The sequence below is a fragment of the Pinus tabuliformis genome, chromosome 3_1 (assembly GCF_031772625.1).
Source record: "Pinus tabuliformis cultivar Carrire ecotype Pingquan chromosome 3_1, CPIR1, whole genome shotgun sequence".
Classification (NCBI taxonomy): Eukaryota; Viridiplantae; Streptophyta; class Pinopsida; order Pinales; family Pinaceae; genus Pinus; species Pinus tabuliformis.
Genome location: NC_142301.1, coordinates 91,402,242 through 91,426,992, shown reverse-complemented (window position 1 = coordinate 91,426,992; position 24,751 = coordinate 91,402,242).

Here is a 24,751-nt window from a genome sequence, read left to right as displayed (position 1 = left end):
TTTCACATGTGGTTTAATAGACAAGAATCATGTTCTTTCCCATCATAGGAATCATTATGAGTGCTTTTTATTTAATAGAAATAATGAGTGCATTAATTTAAAATGGGTTGTGGCATTACCCAATTGGTAAAGTACAAAATAAGCCAAGATATGTCCATAATTGATAATCCTCAGGATTTTTGTGAAGCTACTTAATATTAAACTAAAGCAAGTCTTTCTAACCAAAGTTCAACAAATGTACTGCATGTGTATTGGCCAAGCAAAATTTGAATAGTGACAAAACATCAAATAAAACTAAACAGGGATTTTTAGGTCTATTACCCACCATTTTGGCATGTTGGAAATACTTCAAATCATCCCTTGATTCTCACCTCTTGGACCTCTGGTGGAATAAATGTTGGGTTAATACTCTCCACTCTTTGTTGTGGGCACATTTCTTGATCCAGTTTAGCAGTCACAAATCATGGAGTAGTTTTTGATGAGGGATCATGAAAAAAACCCATTGTTGAGACTTGATGCATGGTTATAAGGGACTTGTTAACTGTTCAAAGTTGTTTATCTATTGATGTCTCATTGTTCTGCTATTTTTCCATCACATAAGTCTCTTGCTATGAGGCTTCGTCTAAACTTTAAGCTTGAGATAGATGTGCCAGTGAAATTACAGGAGGTGTTTCTTTCATCTAGCTAGTTCACCCAATGAAGGTGGATCTTCTAATATGAGGTACACTAACCATTTTTGCATTAAGTTCTTTCATTGAACTGTTTAATCATTTTAGTGTGAATCACAGGCTAAATTGGATGATTGACTGCTTTTTACTGTATATTTGTTCCCTTGGTTCACCTTGGTGGTTATCTCTCGGCCTTAGTCCATTGTAACCCTTCTTGAGGCCTTTCTTTCCACTGTTTAGGAGGGAAATGAATAAGAGGCCTTATTGATGATGTGTGTCCATGTTTTCCACTTTTTTCCCTTTCCCTTGTCACATCTCCCTTCTTCAAGTTGATTTCTTATTGCTCACATTCCTTGATTTCCCATGTGTACCATGTATAAGGACTTAGAAAATCTCCCCTAAGAGATTGAATCAGATGAAAGAAAGATAAAAGCATATATAGCAACACTGAAAGAAAAATTGAAAAAGGAAAAAGATGGCTGGGACAATGTGTAAGTGTGTGGACAAAATCCTAACTTGAACTCTACCCCCCTCATTAGCCGTCACCTAGTTCCTCGCATATCATGATCTATCTAAATAAAAGGAACTTATGAATGTTGCATCCCCAATGAGAAATGAAACCTACATCGTAAAGTGGTATTTGATGCATCTATTGAAGCTTGTAACCCAAGCCATCTGTGCAAAGTAAAAGAATATTATTGAAGAAAAAGGTGCACTCGAGGGGTGGTAAAAATAGGTTGAGGAAATGGGTTTCCCAGGTTCCACGATTACTCCCTCTTCACATCATATTACTAAAGGACATTGGTTGCATATATGATACACCACAATGGCATCTTCCATGAAGTCAAACCCCAAACCATTTCATTCTTTCACTCACACCTTTTGATTGATAGGAATGCCTAGGAATTGTTCCTCTCCTTGAGGTTGGAAGCACCTAATAGGGTTTGTTGATAGCCCTCCCATACTTAAGTGGGGTAACTTGTTTACAAGTCTTAAGATAGAAATACATTTGAAGGTGAGGCTTGTGTGATGTGCTTTAATATGTTGTTCCATTGACTTGTCCCACTTTGATACACTTATGGTTTGAGGTAGCTTTGATGATTATCTCACTTGTTCGGTTAGCTATGTTAGGTGTTTTCTCTAGTTTTTATTGGCCATCCCTTAAAGGATCAGAGCATGCTTCTTCAACTCATTAGAGACGACATTTAGCCCACGTGTGACTCCTTAGAGATATTTTGGGAAGGTCATTACACACCTTTTGAGGGACATTGGGCCATGTGATGATTCAATAACATAGAGCATGGAATCCTCTTCCTCCAACACCTTGGACATTGAGCATTGGAGATGGCACACTACCTCCATAGATGATGTACCTAGGACCTCGTAGGATGCTCCCAAGTTGACTTTGTGCCCTTCTTAATGGACGTTGCCTTATGGATGGTGAGTTGATAACAATGAATCACTCGGACTGCTTTGGAGATGTTTGCATACAAAATGTATTGAAATGAATATTCATGGAAAACATAAACACATACATATATATTTATAAAATGGTTGTTGGGTACCTGTGGAGCAAACCTTGACTCCCTAGGAACAAATTGCTTACTTGATGGAACTCCCAAATTAGTAGAACTCACTTATATTATTAACCAGATAGACAAAATGTTTACAACTTTGTATCAAAGATATTCTCTGCTAAAAAATACTCTCTTTTCTCCCTAGAGGCATTCTCAATAAAATACACATGCATGCACACACACACATGTGTGTGTTTATAGAATGAGTTGCAACCAAAAATAACATGTTAAGAAAAGATAAACGATAGTTCAAACTCTTTTAAAATCCCATGGAAACAATCCCTTGGCTTTGGATCACATTGGTGTAGGAATTTTTATTATTCAAAGATAATTAAATTTACATAAGCTTCTCTCTTGAATGGTCATCGGAGAAATGACCCTCCATGCTCTTTAAATAGAGATCATGGACCAATTTGGTTTTAAGCCACAGATAAAGTGTCAGTAATACCGAGGAGAAAATGAACTACCGGATCACTTCATGTCTAGAACATATCGTGACCAACGGATTGTAATTTACAAAAAGTACATACTAAAGAAACACAATTTACCTAACTATACACTGGACCAAGTTATACTTAATTATTTCCTATGTTTTGGATTACCCTAACATCCCCCCTTAAGAAAAACTTGGGATAGGATTGAAGGATGTACAAAGATGACACAATAGGAGAAGGAAGGAGGCATTAGAACCTATCCCACCTTAGTGACAACTTCCTGAACTCCAACCATAAATTGAAGTTTAGTAAAATTCGCCTCTGTGAGAGCCTTTGTAAATATGTCTACAACTTGATCATTGATTGAACAATATTGCACTTCAAGATCATGGTCATGAATGATCTTGTTTATGAAGTGCATGTGTAGTTCAATGTGTTTGATGTGTTGATGTTCCACTGGATCTTTGCATAGTTGAATGACACTTTGATTATCACACCAAAGTTAGTTGGATGCTGCTGTTGAAAACCAAACTCTTACAGGATCTGACGAAGCCTAAGGGCTTCCTTACTAGCTTCAACGATGCCACAATACTTTGCTTTTGCTAAAGAAAGGGAAGGTCATTACACACCTTTTGAGGGACATTGGGCCATGTGATGATTCAATAGCATAGAGCATGGCATCCTCTTCCTCCAACACCTTGGAAGTTGAGCATTGGAGATGGGACATTGCCTCCATAGATGATGTACCTAGGATCTTGTAGGATGCTCCCAAGTTGGCTTTGTGCCCTTTAATGGACGTTTCCTTATGGATAGTGATTTGATAACAATGAATTATTGGGACTCCTTTGGAGATGTTCGTATACAAAATGTATGGAAATGAATATTCATGGAAAACATAAACACATACATATATATTTATAAAATGGTGGTTGGGTACCTATGGAGCAAACCTTGACTCCCTAGGACCAAATTGCTTACTGGATGGAACTCCCAAATTAGTAGAACTCACTTATATTATTTTTCCGGGGCAACACCCCTGAAGCTAAAAACAGATGTAAAATTGCCTTGTAAAAGTATAGTAATTTCTAGTAAATCTAGGTCGTTCATTAGGTGGATGATCTGACGGTAGAACTTATGTTTAGTTTATTGTTTTTTTCCCTAGAAGGCAACCCCTCTCTTTGTATGAGGGCATTGTTTTGAGGTTGTGTAATAGATGTGTATTGTTCGAGCGAGAAATAGAGAGGTGAGGCTGTGAGAGAAAACATAGGATATTTCAGTGGATCTGTTGTAGGTTGTGTCTCTTCATTTTGCTGGATAATAGAAAGGAAGGACTGGTTGTTCGGGGTGGACATAGCCCAAAGTAGGTGAACCACGTATATCTATGCCTCTCTAGTTTTATGCATTTTCTGTATTTATATTTATGCAATATTTTATGTGTTCCATTGCTCTGTAATTTATAATTTTCTAACAATTGGTATCAGGGTCGAAGGTCTATTTGGCTGATAAACTCGCAAGAAAGAAGGGTTCCTCATTCGAGTGGGAGCAATGGAAGAAGATGGTAAGTTTATGGTCGAGAAATTTAACGGCCAAAACTTCTCACTGTGGAAGATGCAGATGGAAGATTATCTGTATCAGAAATATCTGTAGCTACCATTTGGTGGGAAAAAAAATATGCCGACGGGTATGATAGATGAAGAACAGAACCTTCTCGATAGAAAGGCACTTGGAACAGTACAGTTGTGCATTGCAGCATCAGTCACCTTCAAAATTTCGAAGGAAACAAAGACAAAGGGTTTGATTAAGGTGTTGGCGAAACTATATGAAAAACCCTCAACCTCAAACAAGGTATTTCTTATGAAACAGTTGTTTAATATGAAGATGTGAGAAGGTGGATCTGTTGCAGACCATTTAAATGATTTTAATACTGTTACAAGTTAGTTAAGTTCTGTAGGGGTAAACTTTGATGATGAAGTTAGAGCTCTGTTATTCTTGTGCTCATTGCCAGAAATTTGGAATGGGTTTAGTAATGGCCATTAGTAACTCTGTTTCTGGATCTAGTACTTTAAATTTTGATGATGTTGTCGGTGTTATCCTTAGTGAGGAAATGAGATGGAAAAGCTCCAGTGAGACATCGGGTAATGATTTAAGTGCAGAGTCTAGGGGAAGAAAAATGGAAAGAGGAAAGAGCTCAAGATATCGCAGTAAATCAAGGAAAGGTAGATCCAAGTCCAGATCGGGGATAGTGTGCTGGAAATGCGAAAATAAAGGACACCTAAAGAAAGACTATAGATCTTGGAAGGGAAAAGAAGGAGATGCACAGCAAGAAAACAATCATGAAGCAAATGTGATAGGCGAGGTGTTACAAGATGCTTTGATTCTTTCTTTCGAAAATATTACTTATTCTTGGGTGGTAGATTCAGGGGCCTCATTCCATGCCACACCTAATAAGAAATATTTTCATGACTATGTTCAAGGAGATTTTGGACAAGTCCATTTGGGTGAGATAAACCCTATAAAATTGTTGGAATGGGTAAGGTTCTTGTAAAAAAGCAGAATGGAAACCAATGCTACTAAAGGAGGTAAGGCATGTTCTAGATCTGAAGAAAAATCTGATTTCAACAGGGCAGTTAGGCGGTGAAGGTTATGTGACAACTTTCACAGATAAAGCTTGGAAGGTCACCAAAGGATCCCTGGTAATAGCAAAAGGTGAAAAGGTTGGTACATTGTATTTATGCAATGGTATTTCTAACTCTGTTAATGCTTTAACTTCCAAAGGAGTAGATGCAGCATTATGCCATCATAGGCTCGGACACATGAGTGAAAAGGGGATGAAGATTCTTCACTCAAGGAATTTGTTGCCAGGTTTGAAGAATGTTGATTTGGACTTCTGTGAGAATTGCATTTATGGAAAATAGAAGAGAGTCAGATTTCTCAGAGTTGGGAAAGAAAAGAAGAGTGAAAAATTAGAGCTTGTGCATATAGATGTATGGGGACCTGCTCAGGTATCATCTCTCAGTGGCTCTCGTTATTATGTTACTTTTATTGATGATGCAACTAGAAAAACTTGGATTTATTGTATTAAGAATATAATTGATGTATTTGATACTTTCAAGAAATGGAAACCTTTGGTTGAGATTGAGATAGGAAAGAAATTGAAGTGTCTTAGATCAGACAATGGAGGTGAATATTGCAGCAAAGAGTTTGATAGGTACTGTTCAGAGCATGGAATTCTCAGAGAGGAGACAGTTCCAAGAACACCACAAGAAAATGGTGTGTCAGAAAGAATGAACAGAACAATCATGGAGCGTGCAAGGTGCATGAGATTGCATGTAGGATTTCCTTTACAATTTTGGGTAGATGTTGTAGATACTGTTTTTTATCTAATAAACAGAGGACCTTCAAATTCCTTGGATGGTGGTGTTCCAGAGGAAGCATGGACAGGTAAAAAGGTAAACTACTCTTTTTTAAAGCCTTTTGGTTGCGAGACCCTTTTCCATATTAATAAAGAAAATGTTAGGTAAACTTGACCCAGGATAGAGTCAAAGTTGACTAGGTTAAACAATGATGGTTTTGGGGCACATGGTATTGTGCACCCATGCCCATGGTATTACATGTAATGGAGCTTATAAAAAGCTGGAAGGACCTCATTGTAATGCGAGACTTAGAGGTGAGTGGTGAAGGCTCACTTGGTCGGATTGGCTAGTGTTTTGGCCAATGCTAATGAGATCTTATTAGGTTGGGTTCTTCCCCGAATTTGGGGTTTTCCCAAATAAAAATTTGTTTTTATGTGTTTATGGTTGTTGCTAGCTATTTTTATATTCATTCCTCTCAGTAATTATTTATGTTATGTTGTAAATTTATTAACAACTAGTATCAGAGCCAGATATTGGCTTCAAAGGGATTCTTTGATGAGAGGGGTTTATAGTGTCTGATGAGATCAATGTAGCCTTTTTACAGATCTGGGTCTAAAAATAATGGTGGAACAATCGCACATGGAAGAACCTCGAGGAGAATGCGCAGAAGATAATGCCGTAACTTCCAGGGATCACAATGCATTTGCGATATTTACTGGCTTGGAACATGCTGACGAATTGCTCAAGATTCATGTGGCTTCCAAAATTGTTCGTTTTCTGCTACTTGAGGCCACTGGTGTTGGAATCTACGAGGTTCTCGTCGGGCTCGCAATTGGAGCAGTTTGATAGAAGTTTTTGATCAAATCAAACTGAGAGAAGATGGATCAGAATCGAAGCAACAATAAACAAAAAAAAATATAATGAAGTCAAAATTATTGCATGTAAATGGGCATACTACTGTAAGACCCTGTAAGGCATTTGTACCCCTCGGTGATCACCGGTAAAGTCTAGGTTAGACCTAGGTGATCGGGGAGATGTCGGGTTAACAATACCCTGGGTAAAAACTATGAAGGGGGTAAGAGCTAGAGTGAGTAGGATTGTCTCACTTAGCAGGTTTGGCTGGAGTTAGTCAAGGAACCCCAAGTCAAGTTTAAGGGGGGAATTGTTAGGTAAACTTGACTCAGGATAGAGTCAAAGTTGACCAGGTTAAACAATGATGGTTTTGGGGCACATGGTATTGTGCACACATGCCCGTGGTATTATATGTAATGGAACTTATAAAAGGCTGGAAGGACTTCATTGTAATGCAAGACTTGGAGGTGAGCAGTGAAGGCTCACTTGGTCGGATTGGCCAGGGTTTTAGCCAATGCTAATGAGATCTTATTAGGTTTGGTTTTTCCTCAGATTTTGAGTTTTCCCAGAAAAAAATTTGTTTTTATGTGTTTATGGTTGTTGCTGGTTATTTTTATATTTATTCCTCTCAGTAATTATTTATGTTATGCTATAAATTTATTAACAGAAAATAGAACAAAGCTTGAGGAAAAAATCAAAGAAATGTACCTTTATTGGATATGGTGTTAATGATTTTTGTTATCACTTATATGATTACAAAAATCACAAAATCATTAGGAGCAAAGATATAATATTCAATGAAAAGGTCTTGTATAAGAATCAGTTGTAGGAAAAGAAATAGGAAATAGAAAACAAGGAATACACAGTTCTTGATGAGATCACTGAAAAAGTAAAGGTGCCTAAAGATAATAATAATCAACAACCACAACAACAACAACCACCACAACAGCAACAAGCACCCCAAACACTTGAAAGTGGTGTTAGAATATCTACCAGGATAAGTATACCCCTTGAACGATACTCTCCTTCATTTTATTATTTATTGTTGACTGATTCTGGTGAACCCGAATGTTATGAAGAAGCAATGTAGGTTGAAAGCAAGAAGAAGTGGGAGGTATCCATGGAAGAAAAGATAGACTCGTTAATGCATAACCAGACTTGGGACTTAGTCAAGTTTCCTGCATGTAAAACTACATTGCAGAATAAATGGGTTCACAGGCTGAAGGAAGAAGATGGAGGAAAACAAAGGTACAAAGCTAGAATTGTGGTGAAGGGGTTTGCACAGAAGAAAGGTATTGATTTTGATGAGATATTTTCTCTTGTTGTTAAAATGACGTCAATCAGAACTATTTTAAGTCTAGTAGTAGTTGAAGATTTGCATCTTGAGTAGTTAGATGTAAACATAACCTTTCTCCATGGGGATTTGGAAGAAGAGCTATATATGCAGCAGCCAGAAGGATATGAGGTGAAAGGGAAGGAGAAACTAGTTTTCAGGTTGAAGAAGAGATTGTATGGCTTAAAGCTCGCTCCAAGGCAGTGGTATCTAAAATTTGACAAGTTTATGTCTGAACAAGGTTATACTAGATGTCACTCTGATCATTGTGTTTATCTGAAAAAGCGAAATGATGGAAGCTATATTATATTGTTATTGTATGTGGATGACATGCTTGTTGCAGGGTCTAAGATGTAGGAAATAAATGTGCTCAAAAGAAAATTGGCAAATTCATTTGCAATGAAGGATTTGGGAGCTGCAAAACAAATCCTTGGTATGAGAATAACTAGAGACAGGAAACATCGCAAATTGACACTGTCTCAAAATGAGTACATACAAAAGGTGTTGAAAATATTTAATATGCACAATGCAAAACCGGTTAGTACACCTTTTGCTAGCCATTTCAAACTTAGTAAGGAAATGTGCCCAAAGACCCAAGAAGACATGGATTATATGTCTAAAGTTCCATATGCATCAGTAGTTGGAAGCTTAATTTATGCAATGGTCTGCACAGGGCCTGATATTGCGCATGCAATGGGAGTTGTAAGCAGGTACATGAACAATATAGGAAAGGAACATTGGATGGTAGTGAAATGGATTCTCAAATATTTGAAAGGTACCACAAATCAAGCATTATGCTTTGGTGGTTCAAATATTTCTCTACAGGGATATGTTGATGCAGATATGGTAGGTGACAAAGATAATAGGAGGAGAACTACACGATGTGTATTTACTATAGGTGGAACAGCTGTCAGTTGGGTTTCAAAAATCCAAAGTGTTGTTGCACTTTCAACAATAGAAGCAGAGTATGTTGCTGCTACAGAGGCTAGTAAAGAAATGCTTTGGCTACAAAGGTTAATGGGTTAATTGGGTAAGGAGCATGATATGAGCACGATATACGGTGATAGCCAAAGTTCCATTCATCTTGCAAATAACTCAGCATTTCATTCCAGGACTAAACACATACAGCTCAAGTACCATTTCATACGATCAGTGTTCGAAGATGGAGAGTTGAAGCTGGAAAAGATACACACTAGCCAGAATCCTACAGATATGCTAACAAAAGTTGTAACCAAGGAGAAACTGAGAATATGCTCAGTTTCAATTGACCTTCGAGGATGACGATGAAGATAAGGAATAGCCAAGTCTAAAGAAGAGTCATTGTCCAACAAATGAAGTAGTAGTGGAGTTGCTACAATCATTCTCCAAGTGGGAGATTGTTGGGTGCGGAGCATGATTATTTAGAGGTCTTTGTTTCAGCCGGATGTATACCCCAGGAAGTTTTTACACCCCTCCATGCAGAGGGGTGCGGGGGGGACTTGTACCCACCACGGGGGTTTGGGGGGACCCATCCCCCCCGGTTGGGGGTCCGGGGGCCAACAGTCCCCTGACGGGGGTTTCAGGGGCAGTGCCCTCGAAGCTAAAAATAGATGTAAAATTTCCTTGTAAAAGTATATTAATTTCTAGTCAATCTGGGTCATTCATTAGGTGGATGATCTGATGGTAGAACTTATGTTCAGTTTAGGGTTTTTTTCCCTAGAAGACAACCCCTTTATTTGTATGAGAGCATTGTATTGAGGCTGTGTAATAGATGTGTATTCTCCGAGCGAGAAACAGAGAGGTGAGACTGTGAGAGAAAACAGAGGATATTATAGTGGTTCTGCTGTAGGTTGTGTGTCTTCATTTTTCTAGATAATAGGAAGGAAGGACTGGCTATTTGGGGTGGATGTAGCCCAAACTGGGTGAACCACGTATATCTGTGTCTCTCTGGTTTTATTCATTTTCTGTGTTTATATTTATGCAATATTCTATGCGTTCCATTGCTTTGTAATTTATAATTTTCTAACATTTCAGTGGCCTCCCAGCATGTGCATGTCAGCGTGTTTGTCTCCCTCCCGTAGGGCGGCATTCTGAACTTAGACTATTCGCTGGCTGAGACACTACCCCATAAAATTATGCAATTTTGGAGGGGAACCTACCTTCCCTCCAGAAATTGTGCAAATCAGCTGGGTAGCCTATTGGGCTCCAAAATTACATAGAACATTCAGGGAGGCCTCCTTCAGAAAACTGCGCAATCTGACCCGGCACTGGACCTCAGCCCAGAAATTGCACAATTCTAAGAGGCAGTGTGACCTGCTCAGCCTAGAAATTGTGCAATGCCTGACAGACAGCCAGCTCTGCTAATCTTTGAAACTGCACAAATTTTCATCCCAGGCTCACAAACCAATGCATGTACCTTTAGGTTGACCGTGTCCCTCCGAGACTGAGCAAAGTTTATTTGCATGCATGAGCTGCTTTTCTCGAAATAGCAAAAGGAAACATGAAAAAGGCATCCCTACATTTTTGGGATCTATTTTTAGCAGTTGGAGGTTACATGAATTGATCATTTTGGAAACCTCTCGCCAAGTGTCACTTTTTCCTAGATTTGTGTTGTTGGGTCAAGAAAAAGGTATGTTTTCTCCTTGGTAATAGCTTTAATTAGCACTCATTCTCACATGACTATCTTTGTTTATGAATAAAAGCAGAGGAAATAATAGGTAAAGTCAAGTAAAAATAATCAGTAACAAATTAGACGAGTCTAAGTAGGAAAAATGGATTTTTACTATCTTTATGTGTAGAAGTCACGAATTGATCGATAACTTCTCAATCGACAGAACGACAACATCTCATAAGGGAAAGTGACAGCATCAGAGGCAAGGCAGGACAACGGAAGACCGGGAAACCCAATTACTATTTTATGATAGAGTCAGATCAAGTATAGTGAAATCCTCAGCATCCCCTGATCTTGAGGATTCACTTTTATATATTTACTTTCTAAATGTAATATATAAGGGAAAAAGGAAAAACTGCAAAGAGTTTAGAATTTCACAATTTGTAATTATTCTTTTGGACATATAATACTATTATCTTGGATGTTGTAACTTGGTTACTTATTTTAATGAGGAAAGATTGTGTTTAACTCATACTTATATTCTGAGTATCTCTTAATGGATACTCCTAACGACTCTGGGCCCAGTCAAGAGAAGATCTACTACTTCACTTTTGTCATAATATTTTTTATTTCATTCTTGATTACTTGTTAATGTTAAGTTAATATTACTTTTCATTATCGTAATGGTTGTCGATTCAGTTTTCTTTTGTTGTTCATTCGAGATTCAGATTGATCTATGTGTTATATGCGAGTAATACTTTTGATTGAATTGGTTATGCTAGTTCTAGCTCAGATTGTTGTTCATTTCAAGTAATGTTATCATATATTTCAGAGATAGAATATATCGCTTTATGCTTCTATATTCAATTTCTATTCAAATAACATTTGTTATTCTTGTATCGTTTGTTGTTTAATTTGGAATTGTTGTTCAATTCAGATTTGTTGTTCTATTCAGAATTATTGTTCAATTCAGAATTTTTGTTTAATTAGGATTTGTTGTTCAATTACCATTTCTTTCAATTGTTATAGTTCTCTTTCCTGAGTGAGCGAGTTAGCTTCAATTCTATTTAAGACTGCCAAGTGTGATTCTTTACAAGTTGTATTCATATCCATTTGATTTTAGGATAGGTTAAGTAGAATCACAGAGTGTGTTCTGAATTTCTTTCAGAGTTACTTATTTCAAAGTTTTTTGGATTGAGTTTTAAGAATATAGTCATTAGCAATTGCAAAAATTTGTTATTAGCTAAACCTCTGAATTTCATTGCATATATAGTGATAACACTCTTGAAATAAAAATACTTGCTTCTGGTTGACAATTAATGTAGGAATTAAGATTGCCTGTAAAAAGACATCTTAGTGCACCAAAGGGAGAGTGTTCCTAAGTGATTTCCTTTTTATCTTGCTGCAAAAGAATTGGGTTTTAAAAACGGGAGGTAAGAACCTACGTACCTAGCAAGTAAAGTGCTTTCTTACGAGCCCACTTTTTAGGAAAAGCTTAGAGGTTAAATAGGAATTGGTTTTTGTGAATGACTAGGAATAGAAAGATATAAAAAGAACAGAACCCCCCTCCAAAATCCACAAAACCCAGGGGATCGGTGAAAATTGGGAGAACAACCTTCATAGATGAAATTGTGAGAAAAGCAGAGTCTCAAGCATTAGTAGGATTCTAGGTTGTATCTAGAAAAAGTCCTACAGTAATTTCTTAAGCAGTAGGCTCACCATCTACAACTCATGCTGAGATTCAAATCCAGATTAGAGGATCTGAATAGAGTCTTCAAGCTACAGTAAGATTACATTCTAATCCTCTACAAGAGTGAAAATCATGTAACTTAAGAGAAGGAGAAGGAGAAACTAGTGGAACTTCTAAGGCAGGACCTCAGTTGTTTCAACAAGGGTCTCTTGTGATCCTAGATCTAGGCAGTGTTGCTAAGCCATCTTGGGTTGTTAATCCTCCACTTGCTTGAAAACACCCCCTGAAATCCCTAAAGAGTATTGACACATCTTTGACCAAATGCAAAATCAACCACCTCAAGGTCAAACCTCGACATTGGAATACCCCATAGTCGACCAAGTGCCCAATGCCCCCATGAAGGATATTCCTTTGTAGATCATCCAAACTTTTCATGGGATGATCATAGAGGATATTGATGCCTTCTTGTTTGAATTTGATGTCCTCTATAGAGGGTATGACTACACCACTGACCCCCAAAATCTAAAACTATTCCCTTCTACTCTGAAAGGAGCAGCTTTAATATGGTTCATGGGTCTGGGTGGACGTACTATTAATTGTTGGGATGATATGAAAACCTTTTTCCTCACAAGATACCAAGACTTTTGCAAGACTAGGGAGCTAAAGGATGAAATCCTTAAGATGGTTGCAAAGGATAATGAAACTCTAGAAGAATACGTTGAACTGTTTCATTATAACTTGCAGAGATCTCCACACACCACCCTACCAAAAGAAGTCCTAAGAGCTATCTTAATTAAAGGAATGAAAGAGGAGTGATTAGAAACTTTAAATTTAATGGGGAAAGGAGATATTTCTCAGGAATATTATGATGAAATCGTTCGCTTGTGTATCAGGTGTTTGCGAGGATGTTCACGCATAGGAGCAGCAAGTCGAGATCCCATGAGCAGGGGAAGCAAGCCACACAGTGGAGGCGTAACATGAATGGAAATTAGTAACCTCCTAGAAGATTTGAACACGGACATCTTGGGCACCCTCACAACATAGTTGGACATCCTACAGGCTAAACAAAAACAAGATTTAGCATAACAAAACTTATCCATTTTTTGCCCATGCTATCGAAAGAAGCATAGCCAACAGGAGTGTCCATTATACATGGTTTAGACATGCACTATCTGTACCAAGGATCACACCATTGAACAATGTCCATCACTCTCAGGGTTCAAAATAGTGTTCAAGGAAGTAGAAGAAGAGATAGAGCAAGTATATTTAATGAACCAGCATCGACAGTGGCAGGCCAAACCTCCAAGTATGTCACAAGATGCATCCTAGTTCTTGCCTTCTTCAAAGTTTAATCAGCAATAGAACCATGGGGCAGCATGGAAAGGCCAATCACACTACTTGAATTTGCAACCTCAGCCATTCCCTATGACATCATGGTCAAGTCAATCTTTTCCGGGTAATGGCTGGCCAAATTTTCCTTTTACTCTTGTTTGGCAAGGCAATCCCTATCAATCCCAGTGGCCTGCCTCCACTTCTCAAAATCCAAATTGGTCTACAAATTGGCAAAGACCTTTGGGAATATCCAACACTCCTATGGGGGCAGGTCCTCAACCCGCATTGTTAGATCCTTATCCACTACAACAAAATCCTCAACCTCTTTTGTGCCCTCAACTTCTAGCCCAACCGAATCCGAATCCCAATAACATACTAGTCCAGCTAGTGCAAATTGTAGAAAGCTCAGACTATGAGATTGAGAAAAAAGAATGTAATGATCTTATTTTGAGGTCAGGACATATCATTACCCCTGAGGAAAAGATGTATCAGCCATCAATTGATATCAAAACACTGCCTATACATATACCACCACCTGTAATTGACACTGAAATGAAATGGGGAGAAGAGATAGATTAGCAGAAAGATCTAGAGGAACTCAGTCATTTCTCCCACGTTCCTGAAAGGTTAATGATACCTAAGCCGATTGTTTACCCAGATTTCGATCTTGTAGTTCCACTCCTCTAGGCCATTAAGGACATTCCCATCTATGCTAAAACAATTAAAGAGTTATGTGTAAAGAAGCCTATGAGGAAAATAAAAAATTCACTCACCATTCATGTTGTAGGAACCTTATTTGATTTGCTCTTAGGAGGGAAACTCTGATAAAGTATGAAGATCCTAGGAATCCCATAGTGACAGTTCAGATATATGGCCACTCTTTTCCCAATACGCTAGTTGATCTGGGTGTAGGCATTAATATTTTGACAGAAGAAACATGTCAAGCACCTGGTATTACAACCTTGGAACCAACCAACACCTTACTAGAACTTGTTGATAGTTCAGTGGTAAGGCCAGAAGGAGCTCTACAAGATATCACGGTTTATGTTGATTCATGGGAATATCCAGTATATTTTCTTGTTATAAACCCGAAGAGTCCATTGGATGGGCATCCTCTGATACTGAGCCGAACTTGGTTGGTGACAGTTGATGCATATATAGGTTGTCAGGAGGGCAGCATGACTATTGTAAAGGGCCATGTTGTAAAAAATCTTGTTTTATATCCCCCTGCCAAACCCAGTCTACCCATTGTAAAAATATGTAAACAACCACGAACATACCTGGAAGAAAGAATATGTTCACCACTCACACTAGCATAGGCACTACAATTCAAATATTGGACTGAAGATGATGTTATCAACAATTTTATCAATTAGCCAGCTAATGTAAAGTTTCAAATGCTAAAAGAAATTCTTGATAATGAAGCATTGTAAGATCCCTTGAAGGATATTAATTATCAGCACATCCAAACGACTATTGTGCATAATAGCAAGCCAATGGAAATTAAACGAGGCAAAGCCTTAAACATTAATGATAGCTTGGACAGTGATCAACAGAAAAAGATCGTTCAAATCTTGCAAAAATATAAAGGGGTTTTTGCTTGAGATTATCCCAATATGAAGGGTATAGATCCAAATTTGTGCACACATCACATCTATATCGAGAAGGATGCTCGACCTATCTGGCAGCCTCAGTGGAGATTGAATCTGCACCTTAAGAATATTGTGAAAGAATAATTATAGAAGTTGTTGGATTTGAATTTCATTTATCCTATTTTGGATAGAAAATGGGTTTCTCCATTAGTGGTCGTCCCCAAGAAAAATGGGAAATGGTGTATCTATGTATATTACCGGGAACTGAACAAGGAAACATAGAAAGATCATTTCCCTCTCCCATTTATCGATCAAATCCTTGATACCTTGGAAGGGAAACAATTCTTTTCCTTCCTAGACAGCTTCAACAGCTACAATTAGATTCAGATCACCCCTGAAGACCAAGAAAAAAACAAACTTCACCTATCCTTGGGGTACGTTCACTTACAGAGTATTACCATTCGGTTTATGCAATGCCCTAGCCACATTTCAAAGAGCTATACTCAACATTTTTTCTGACCTAATAAATGAAGGACTTGAGGTATATATGGATGAATTTACTACATATGGGGGATGACTTTGATCAAGCGTTGCAAACATTAGAAAAGGTTTTACAATGATGCATTGCTACTGGATTATGTTTAAGCAATGTCAAGTGTCACAAGATGATGATTGAAGCTGTAATCTTGGGACATTATATTTCTGCAGCAAGGATATAGGTAGACCCAGGAAAAATACAAGTAATACTTTTACTGTCTACTCCCTATACTCAAATAGAGATACGTAGTTTCCTGGGATATGCAAGGCTATTATCGCAAGTTTATTAAAAACTTTTCACAAATTGTTGCACCTTTATATGCTTTAACTGGAAATGCTAATTTCAAATGGTCTGACAAATGTGACACAACTTTTATAGGTTTAAAGAAGCTAGTATCGATGACACCAGTATTATGCAGACCAAACAGGGAACTAACTTTTCACATATCCATGGATGCATCAGATGCAGCTATAGGCGTTGCCCTTGACCAAGAAGAGGACAGAAGACCTTATGCTATATTTTATATTAGCAAAAATCTTAGTCCTGTAGAACTTAATTATACACTAACAAAAAAAAAATTCTTAGTTGTTATTTATGCAATAAACAAATTTAGACATTACATAACTGGATACCATGTTTTCATGTATATTGATCACTCTGACATTCAGGATTTAGCTAACAAACCTATCACAAATGGTCGAGTGAATCATTGGCTATTGCTTTTGCAGAAGTTTGACATTACTATTAAGGATTATCTGGGGAAGGAAAACCCAATTGCTGATTTTATGTCCCGAATCCCAAAGGTAAATGATCCACTGGTAGACAACCAATTCCCAGATGAACATTTGTTTGCCATGATATTCAAGATGCCATCGTACGCAGATGTGGTAAATTATCTGGCAGTAGGGAAGCTACCCAGGAATTTGACAGCTAGGGAGAGGAAACAAATTGTTTAGCACAGTGCCTGATTCTCTTGGATTGGTGGATATATTTTTCAGAAAGGGTCTAATATGTGTATACGTAGATGCATTCGCAAGGATGAGATTTATTACATCCTGAAAGCTTGCCATGACGAGCCCTACGAAGGACACTTCGTAGATCGAAGGAAAAGGCATAAGGTACTATAGATGGGCTATTATTGGATCACCATTATTAAAGATGATAAGAAATATGCCTAGGCTTGTGATAACTACCAAAGGATGGGCTGACCTGGCCAATTTGATGAAATGTCTTTGCAACCCCAACTAATCATAAAACCCTTTGAACGATGATCATTGGACTTTGTTGGCCCATTCCATCAACCATCAAATTAGAAAGCCTACATATTGGTTGCCACGGATTATGTGATGAAATGGGCGTAAACAGTAGATTTACCAAGAGCTATAGAGGAAGCCGTGATTAACTTCCTCTTTGGGCTATTCGTGCGGTATGGTCTACCACAGGAAGTGATAACAGATGGGGGAGGGCAATTCGTGGGACACAAGATTACTACCACTCTCAGAAACCATCACATTACACATAGGATCACTTCCCCATATCACTCGCAAGCAGACGGGCAATTCGAAAGAACCAATAAGGTCATTGAAGTGATTATGACAAAAAAAGTCTCAATACATTGGTGAGTCTACACTACTAGACTGCTAGAGACCTGGTGGGCCTATCACATGACTTGGAGGAATACTACTAGATACTCTCCGTACCAACTCGTGTTCAGAAAAGAACCTATTTTTCCAATCGAATTCAAGTTAAAGACTCTAAGAATGGCTCAAGAAGTGGGGATGGATTTAATAGAAGCCCAAACCATGTGACTTCAACAAATCAAAAAATTAGTTGAAGCTCGACTGCTATCTTTGAATTATACTACAATTATTTGGCAGCAAAGGGAAAAGTGGCACGAAAGTCTTATAAAAAGGAAGACCTTTCAAAAAGGGGATTGGGCACTCCTTTACGACTCTAGATTCTACGATTTTCCAGGCAAGTTGCAAACAAGATAGCTCGACCCTTATGAGATTCAATAAGTACATAACAATGGAACTCTTACTTTGACTACCATTGATGGGTCCGGCCATTCTTTTAAGATGAATGGGCATCAGGTGTGTCTCTACCACAAACCACTCACCAAGGAGTATTTCTGCCAGCAGGTGTGCGAGGACCCCTCCTTGCAAATCTTAGCTGCAGAGAGTGATGACCCTGCAGCTTTTCTTTCAAAAAACTGAGATTTTTTTTTAAATTGTAAATAATGTATATATTCTTTTTGATTGATTGTAATTCAGTTAGGTATCACCATGTAAATATGAGGATTTTTCTTGTTTTAAGTGCTTGGTAAGTGTTATTCAATCGATTGAACGATTGTTGTTCAATCAATTGAACAACACTTATGTTTATGTGTGTGTCATTGTTTAATCAATTGAACGATTGTTGTTCAATCAATTGAACAACACTTATTTTTCTGTGTGGAAATTGTTGTTCAATCAATTGAACAACATTTTGTGTTTTTTATTTTGTTGTTCAAATGATTGAATGATTGTTGTTCAATCGATTGAACAACACTTCGGCATTCTTGTTAATATTTGTTATTAAAACGATTGAATGATTACTGTTCAATCGATTGAACAACACTTTTTCATTTTTTATTTTTCAATTTTCATTGTTCAAATGATTGAACAACACTTTTTTCTTTTTTTTCTTTTTTTCGTTGTTCAAATGATTGAGCGATTGTTGTTCAATTGATTGAACAACATTTCTTGCATTTTTTTTTTGTTGTTCAAAAGATTTGATGATTGATGTTCAATCAATTGAACATCACTTTTGAGTTTTTATTTTCAATTGTTGTTGTTCAAATGATTGAATGATTGCTATTCAATTGATTGAACAACACTTTTGAGTTTTTATTTTCAATTTTTGTTGTTTGATCGATTGAACAACACTTTTGAGTTTTTATTTTCAATTTTTGTTGTTCATATGATTGAACGATTGTTGTTCAATCGATTGAACAACAATCTTGTGTTTTTGCTTATTGATATTTGTTGTTCAAATGATTAAATGGTTGTTGTTCAATCATTTGAACAACACTCTAGCATGTTTTCCTTTCTATTTTGTTGTTCAATCGATTGAACGATTGTTGTTCAATTGATTGAATGATTTTTGTTCAATTGATTGAACATTAGTTTGTTCAAATATGGAAACAAGAATATTCAAATTTAATTTGTCCTTGAATGAACTAAAATCGAATTTAGTCTTAACAACTACTTGGAAATAATTAATTACTTTATTTTAAATTAATTAGTTGGAGAAATTCAAGTTAGAAGTCTTTCTGAAGTCATGCAAGAGTTATCCCTTAAACTAAGGAGATAAGAATGAGTTATATTTGAGTTGTAATTAGTTAACTTAGTTTACTAAGTTGGGTCCATTTAAATTAGTTCCAAATTGTTTGAGGAACTAATAGTGAGTTAACAATCACTTGATGCATTAATGCACTCAACTACTGCTACTCTAGTCAACTGAAGATTCCCTCATCAGAAACTCATGCATGTCTATTTTGAGAAAGACCCAATTGGGATTAATGTTCAAGGATAATGTACTATCAGTTGCATATGTCTTCTCGTGGAGAAAACTCTTGCATGCATTCAAGGATTCATCCTTGATGATTGAGCAGTTTTGAAGGCTTGTTTTCTTCCACTTGGTAATAAGATAATCATCCCCAAGGAACAACGTAAGGAAATAGGAGCTTGGAGGGTAGAGAGGAAGGCTGGAGAGAAGCCAAGATTTCCTGTGAGCATCTGTGAGGATTGTACTGAGAGCTGGCTAGTTGTGAGAGCTAAGGCTTTGTATAATTCCTATGTATTTCCACCATTTATGATAATACAATAGTGTGGGGTTTTTTATCTGAGACTTTCCCCAAAGTATTTTCATGTGTATTGTGCCATTGATTCTTCTTCTGGTTATATTGTTCAGATCGATCTTTAAGCTTCTGCAAATTGATAGTAGAAGTAGGTTATAATATTCTGCTTTGATTTATATTGCATTATCGGGTTAATCTATCACAGATTTTCCACACAGTTTTTGTTTTCCTTTCAATTTTTCTGTTCAATCGATTGAACGATTACTGTTCAATAAATTGAACGATTTTTTTTCAATAAATTAAACAACATCTTTGTTTTATTTTCAATTTTGTTGTTCAAATGATTGAATGATCGTTGTTCAATCAATTCAACCACACTTTTGTGGTTATTATAGGATGAACTGTGATTTCTTTTTCATTTCCAATCATTGTGCCATCTTATTTTTCTTTTATGTTTTGAATAAACACCATTCGAGTGGATTTGTGCCTAACATAATGAAAAACGTTAATGTCAACACTATTATGATATATGAAACCTCTTGATGGTTATCTTTATTCAAAAGCTGATGTGGTGCATCTCTATAATGACTGGCTATACATTTTTTTTTGGACAAATCATAAAATGATTCATTATTTCAAACCATGTTGGCTTATTTACAATGTTTTCAAATGGACAAATCCCTTTGATATGATGAGATGTGGGTAAAAGTACAACCTTTCCTTGGCATATTTTTACTTCTTGCACCATCCTTGACTCTTAAGGAGGAGCAAATGAACCTCCCTCTTTTTATAAAAACTAAAAGAATTAAAAGAAGGAATGAAAATAAAGAAACATGAAAATGCAATGAACATTGTCTTAAAGAGGATAGGGGGCCTCATCATGAGCCGACCTACAATGATCATAAATATGTAATAGGTGACATTCCATTTTTGGCCACCAAACCATGGTAATGACCTTCCCAATGATTAAAAAGTATCAGAAGGACAAGGGGTCTCATTACGAGCGAGCCTAATCATTTTGTTATATCTTGGTGAATGGCACTATGATCATATGGTCACCATGCCAGCACAGTGGTCTCTTTATGGCAAGAAAAGAAGAATCATCTACATACTAAAAGGAGGAATATGTCTCATTTGTGGGGTTAAAAAGAAACCTTGTTGAGGCTATGAATGCCTGCTGGTAGCAGTGGCTCTGCTTATGGTATTGGAGTATTATCTTACAATGCCAAATGCTCTCTATTCTATTGTTGCTTATGGATTCATTTCTAAGGAGATTTCCCATTTGAAAAAAACTCTTACAAGCCAAAATGCATGGTAACTTATGTTATATATCATTACATTATATTTTCCAATCATTTCATGACAATCATTACTACTTACCGCCAATTATGTGTTTATTACTAATACTGCTTGAGGTGAAAATATTTTCAGTAATGAATTATGACGTGATTTTCACTAAAAACTCTTCTTTATAAACTTGATATGGATCACAGAAGCATAAATTGAACAATAATGTAGATATTTTTTTTATCCTTTTCGGCCATTTTTACCTCTGATACATGTATTTCTTTAATTGCTTTGTCATAAATTGCGCCACTTTTCTGGATTAGTTGTCTGCATTTATGAATTCTCAATTCATGTGCTTGCTTTTCACATGCTTGGTGGATGTGCACGTGCTTTTCCCAATGGAGTGGGGATGGTCTACATATGAACAACGCGTGTGATAGTTATGGATAATTTAATTATAATTATTAAATTGATTCCGGATAAAGACTGCATGATGATTGGATATGCGTAATAATTAGCAAGGTATTTCCAATTGGAGAAACGATGATGACCATTATGGATGGCATGCGAATTTATTATGAGCCTACATCAAATATGGTTGATGAGACAAATGACTTGACTGTATATGTTGTTAATTCCCAAGTCAACATCATTTTCTTGTTAATTGCTTTAACGATCTTAGTTGTTGTTCTAAATTGTGAAAGTGCAAGAAAAGTCCATGCAGGAGAACCAGTCACAAGACCACAACAACCATGGGAGGTAGATCTATCCGAAATGATCCCATGGTACTCATGGTATTGGACCAGGCTTGTGAAATTCTTGAGTGCGTAGGCTAGATGCAATATCTGAATAAATTACAGGGATTTCACGAAGAAATGAGACTCGAATTCTTGCAAAATTTGCAGAATGAAAGCACCACAGTACGAGGAAGGGATATAACAGTCTCTGATGTGGTCACAACTAAAGTCACTGGAATTTTGGCTGAGGGAAAAAAGTGGCCAGAAAAGCACATCCTTCTGCACAATGTGGTCGTAGTGTTCTAGGACCCAGCTGAGAAATTAGCGCAAATAGGGAAAGTGATTCACCCTTCAATGTTAAGACAACCATGGAAGGAATTGGAAGTCATTGTGCAATGGTACATCACCTGTGATAGTCGCTAGCATGTGGTAAAGCCCCATCAACTCAAATTTTTAGCCATCCTAAAACATAAAATTTCAGTTAATTTGTTGTTTTATTTGAATTATCTATTGCATGATGTTGCACGACGAGTTAGAAAAGCTAAGGACCCACACGCCATCATTAATCATCACAGACTGATCAAATTTCTTATCATGCATGGACTAGCCTAGCAGTAGCTAACCTGGGACAATATTATAAATCCTACTTTGGCCCCACCTCTAGAAAACCTAGTAACAGAACAACAAGGGCGTAGAACCCCATGTCTGAGAAGGACATTGAAGAGGAAAAATTCCTCTGTGCCTTTGAACCCAACAAAATGTAGGAGCTTTGTGGGGGTGAAGTCCCAGCGACATACCCCAATTCAAAAAAAAGAGGTTGGACCATTGCTCACACCACCTCCAAGTATGTAGCTACCCCTTTGCAAGACTATGAGGAAGAGGTGGCCACGGTATTGGAAAAAATGGGGATGTTTGGTGAGGGAAGAGAACAATCTGAGAATGTTGAAGGACAAAATTGTACCCCCAACCAGTCTACCTTTGTTGATAGCCTTGGTTCTCATCAAACCCTGCCATTTATTGATTTCTTGGAAGAACATAGGGAACTAGTCTCTTCTATGAAAAAACCCCTTGAAGTTGAGATGCATGAAGAGGAAGATATTAGAGAAGAAAATCAGATAGCAGATACTAGTTCAGTGGACCCCCCAGCTAAAGAAAACCCTGCAGATGAAACCCTAGGAGATGAAAATCAATCAGGCAATACTATTTTTTCTAAGTTCCCTGAGGACGAGACCTAACCAGAAGAAAACCTAGGGAATGGTAACTGCTTAGGAGATACCATTTTATTGGGGTCTCCTAAGAGAAAAATTCATGACAAAGAACTAGAAGGTGAAGCTCCACGGGGAGATACTTTTCCAGTTGAAACCCTCCCTGATGCTAACACAATACCACTCGAGCATGAACCTGAGGAAAATGCAGTTGCACCACCACCAGTTGGAAGTCACAGAATAAATAATTCCTACAAGGACAGGCTCAGAAAAATGCTTAAAAATATATAGAAAATAGAAGTGAATAATTGGGTAGCTAAGACAGTGGTTAAAAGAGGCCATCAGAGCCAAAAAATTGAAAGTGGAAAGAGAGACCACAGGAACACAGACAGAACATTGTTCTGGAAAGGATGCTGAAACCCAAACTGAGATTCTTTTGGTCTGTTCAAAGGAAACTCAGACAGAGCCATGTCTTGTAGAGGACACTGAAATGTAGACTAAAGACCCATGTGTTTGTTCATAGAAGACCCAAACGGACTACCCTACTGTGAATTTTTTCGTTCAAACTGATGCTGAGGAAAGCATCCCAATTGATTATTGCATAACTCAAGAAGAAATTGAGGTTGTTGTCCAAACTGAGCCTATGGAGACACAAGATAATGATGCCCAAACAGAGGAGACACCTGCTTACATTCCCTTAGTAAGGGATGCATTTACTAGGAGAATTCAGAATGAACTACTAAAGGTTCAAAAAGAATTAACTCAGCACAACGAGGAGGTAGTGTCCCTACGTATACATCAATAATTAAAGAAAAAGTTTGAGGCACTCACAACTACTGAGGATGAGACTTTCGCTCAGTACAAGGCTGAACAAAAAAAGGTTGACAAAGAACAAGACAAATTACAAAAGGCTAAAGAGTAATTGGAGAATGACTTCTCTCTTTATTCAGACACCCTGTCATGTAGAGCCCCTGCTAGAAATTATGCACTATTCCTCCTAGAACGGTACCTCCTGCTGAAAATCAAAGTTGTTAAGGTTGGGAAGTCTGTGGAAATCAAAACTACCTAAGACTTTGTCAAGTTCTTCAGAGAATAGAATGGGTAGGTACAACACCTCCTTTGTGAACTTTATATACACAATTTATTTTTGGAAGATGAAAGAGACAACAACCCTGGCCCCTTTATAGGGGATCTCCAATTCTAGGCATTTCTCTCTTTTGCTACTAAACAACTCAAGTGGGCCAAGGCTCACAATACTTTTAGAAAGTGTGAATATGAAATTGACCTATGGGTTAGAGGGGAACTTGCAAAACCCCTGCATCTCTCGGTGAGGAAAAAGCAATTCATGAAGCGAGATGGTGTTGTGGGCCAATTGGGGTCATTTCACATAGATATTATACAAGCTGGAAAGGAGTACTTCCCAGAGATTAAGGAGGACTCCTTGTCTGTAGCCAGACAAAGGTGAGAAGTCTCCAACACTACTGTTAGAAACCAAGAACCATTTGGATACTGAAACTTTAACGCTACCTTCTCTCATTTACATAAGTATAGTAACATGGTCTTAACCATGGGGCTTGAATGGATAGGATGTCAGTATATAACTCCAAACATATGGTATCCTAAATAAGTATTGTAGTGACTGCAACTTGAAGGATAAAGATGTTAACCATGATTTTGTCATACTTAAGAAGAAAAATGGCTTTAGAATTTATAAGGAGGAGG